Source organism: Urocitellus parryii, chromosome 4, assembly GCF_045843805.1.
Source record: "Urocitellus parryii isolate mUroPar1 chromosome 4, mUroPar1.hap1, whole genome shotgun sequence".
In the NCBI taxonomy this organism is placed as follows: Eukaryota; Metazoa; Chordata; class Mammalia; order Rodentia; family Sciuridae; genus Urocitellus; species Urocitellus parryii.
In genome coordinates this window covers 79,184,699-79,188,801 of record NC_135534.1, presented here as the reverse complement: position 1 = coordinate 79,188,801, position 4,103 = coordinate 79,184,699, and positions in this window count along the sequence as shown.

Sequence of the window (4,103 nt, the reverse complement as noted above, 5' to 3'; positions counted from 1 at the left end):
ATACACAAAGTAGAGTCATACCATTCGTGTCTTCATACATGTACTTAGGGTAATAATTTCCACCTCATTCCACCATCTTTCCTACCCCATGCTCCCTCCCTTCCCCTCCCTCCCCTTGCTCTATCTAGAGTTCATCTAATCCATCATGCTCCTCCCCTGCAACCCCACTATGAGTCAGCCTCTTTATATCAGACAAAACATTCGGCATTTGGAGTTTTGGGATTGGCTAACTTCACTTAGCATTATATTCTCCAACTCCATCCATTTACCTGTAAATGCCATGATTTTATTCTCTTTTAATGCACTGGATAGTTTTCCATTGTGTGTGTGTGTGTGTGTGTGTGTGTGTGTGTGTGTGTGTGTATATATATATATATATATATATATATATATATATATATATATATATATCACATTTTCTTTATCAATTAATCCACTGAAGAGCATCTAGGTTGGTTCCATAGTTTAGCTATTGTGAATTGTACAGCTGTAAACACTGGTGTGGCTGTGTCATTACAGTATGCTGTTTTTAAGTCTTTGTGCTATAAACCAAGGAATGGGATAGCTGGGTCAAATGGTGGCTCCATTCCAAGTTTTCCAAGGAATCTCCATACTGTTTTCCATATCGGCTGCACCAATTTGCAGTCCCACAGCAGTGTATGAATGTGCCTTTTTCCCTACATCCTCACCAGCACTTATTCTTGTTTGTATTCTTGATAGCTGCCATTCTGACTGGAGTGAGATGAAATCTTAGAGTAGTTTTGATTTGCATTTCTCTAATTGCTAGCGACGTTGAACATTTTTTCATATATTTGTTGATTGATTGTATATCCTCTTCTGAGAAGTGTCTATTCACTTCCTTGGCCCATTTATTGATTGAGTTATTTGTTTTGTCTTTGTCTTTGTTTTGTTCTTTATATATCCTAGAGATTAGTGCTCTATCTAATGTGCGTGTGGTAAAGATTTGCTCCCAAAATGTAGGCTCTCTGTTCACTTCACTGATTGTTTCTTTTGCTGAGAAGAAACTTTTGGTTTGAATCCATTCCATTTATTGATTCTTGATTTTATTTTTTTTTCTTTTTTTTTTTTATTGGTAGTTCATAACATTACATAGTTCTTAATACATCATATTACACGGTTTGATTCAAGTGGATTATGAACTCCCGCTTTTACCCCGTATACAGATTGCCGTATCACATCAGTTTCCGTTCCATTGATTGACATATTGCCTTTCTAGATTCTGATGTATTCTGCTGTCTGTCCTATTCTCTACTATCCCCCCTCCCCTCCCCTCCCCTTTTCTCTCTCTACCCCTTCTACTGTAAATCATTTCTTCCATTTGTATTAACTTGTCTTACCCCTCCTTTCCTCTTATAAGGCATTTTGTATAACCCTGAGGATCGCCTTCCATTTCCATGCAATTTCCCTTCTCACTCCCTTTCCCTCCCACCTCTCATCCCTGTTTAATGTAAATCTTCTTCTCAAGCTCTTCGTCCCTACCCTGTCCTTGTTTACTCCCCTTATATCAAAGGAGTCATTTGGTGTTTGTTTTTTAAATATTGACTAGCTTCACTTAGCATAATCTGCTCTAATGCCATCCATTTCCCTCCAAATTCTATGATTTTGTCATTTTTTAATGCAGAATAATACTCCATAGTATATAAATGCCACATTTTTTTATCCATTCATCTATTGAAGGGCATCTAGGCTGGTTCCACAGTCTTGCTATCGTGAATTGAGCTGCTATGAACATCGATGTAGCAGTGTCCCTGTAGCATGCTCTTGTTAGGGCTTTAGGGAATAGACCGAGAAGGGGAATAGCTGGGTCAAATGGTGGTTCCATTCCCAGCTTTCCGAGAAATCTCCATACTGCTTTCCAGATTGGCTGCACCAATTTGCAGTCCCACCAGCAATGAACAAGAGTGCCCTTTTCCCCGCATCCTCTCCAGCACTTATTGTTGTTTGACTTCCAAATGGCTGCCAGTCTTACTGGAGTGAGATGGTATCTTAGGGTAGTTTTGATTTGCATTTCTCTGACTGCTAGCGATGGTGAGCATTTTTTCATGTACTTGTTGATTGATTGTATGTCCTCCTCTGAGAAGTGTCTGTTCAGGTCCTTGGCCCATTTATTGATTGGGTTATTTGTTATCTTATTGTCTAATTTTTTGAGTTCTTTGTATATTCTGGTTATTAGGGCTCTATCTGAAGTGTGTGGAGTAAAGATTTGTTCCCAAGATGTAGGCTCCCTGTTTATCTCTCTTATTGTTTCTTTTGCTGAGAAAAAACTTTTTAGTTTGAGTAAGTCCCATTTGTTGATTCTATTTGTTAACTCTAGCTCTATGGGTGTCCTATTGAGGAATTTGGAGCCCGATCCCACAGCGTGTAGATCATAACCAACTTTTTCTTCTATCAGATGCCGTGTCTCTGATTTAATATCAAGCTCCTTGATCCATTTTGAGTTAACTTTTGTGCACGGCGAGAGATATGGATTCAGATTCATTTTGGTGCAAATGGATTTCCAGTTTTCCCAGCACCATTTGTTGAAGATGCTATCCTTCCTCCATTGCATGCTTTTAGCCCCTTTATCAAAAATAAGATAGTTGTAGTTTTGTGGATTTGTTACTGTGTCCTCTATTCTGTACCATTGGTCCACCCTCCTGTTTTGGTACCAGTACCATGCTGTTTTTGTTACTATTGCTCTGTAGTATAGTTTGAAGTCTGGTATCGCTATACCGCCTGATTCACACTTCCTGCTTAGTATTGTTTTTGCTATTCTGGGTCTTTTATTATTCCATATGAATTTCATGATTCTTTTATCAATTTCTACAAGATATGCTGTTGGGATTTTGATTGGCATTGCATTGAACTTATATAGGACTTTTGGTAATATCGCCATTTTGATGATGTTAGTTCTGCCTATCCATGAGCAGGGTATATTTTTCCATCTTCTAAGGTCTTCTTCTATGTCTTTCTTTAGGGTTCTGTAATTTTCATTGTATAAGTCTTTCACCTCTTTTGTTAGGTTGATTCCCAACTATTTTATTTTTGGGGGGGATATTGTGAATGGAGTAGTTGTCCTCATTTCCGTTTCAGAGGATTTGTCGCTGATATACAGGAATGCCTTAGATTTATGCGTGTTGACCTTATATCCTGCCACTTTGCTGAATTCATTTATTAGCTCTAATAGCATCTTTGTAGACCCTTTTGGGTCTGCTAGGTATAGAATCATATCATCTGCAAATAGTGATAATTTAAGTTCTTCTTTTCCTATTTTTATGCCTTTAATTTCTTTCGTCTGCCTGATTGCTCTGGCCAGTGTTTCGAGGACTATGTTGAACAGAAGTGGTGAGAGAGGGCATCCCTGTCTTGTACCAGATCGTAAAGGGAATGCCTTCAATTTTTCTCCATTCAGAATGATGCTGGCCTGTGGCTTATCATAGATTGCTTTTACAATGTTGAGGTATGATCCAGTTATCCCTAATTTTTCTAGAGTTTTGAACATAAAGGGATGCTGTACTTTGTCGAATGCTTTTTCTGCATCTATCGAGATGATCATATGGTTCTTATTTTTAAGTCTATTGATGTGGTGGATAACATTTATTGATTTCCGTATATTGAACCAACCTTGCATACCAGGGATGAATCCTACTTGATCATGGTGTATAATTTTTTTGATATGTATTTGAATCCGATTCGCCAGAATTTTATTGAGGATTTTTGCATCAAGGTTCATTAGAGATATTGGTCTGTAGTTTTCTTTCTTTGAGGTGTCTTTGTCTGGTTTCAGAATTGGGTGATGTTGGCCTCGTAGAATGAATTTGGAAGTTCTCCCTCTTTTTCTATTTCCTGAAATAGCTTGAAAAGTATTGGTGTTAGTTCCTCTTTAAAGGTTTTGTAAAACTCTGCTGTATACCCGTCCGGTCCTGGGCTTTTCTTAGTTGGTAATCTTTTGATGGTTTCTTCTATTTCCTCTATTGTTATTGGTCTGTTTAGGTTGTCTATATCCTCCTGACTCAATCTGGGCAGATCATAAGACTTAAGGAATTTATCTATGCCTTCACTATCTTCTATTTTATTGGAGTATAGGGATTCAAAATAATTTC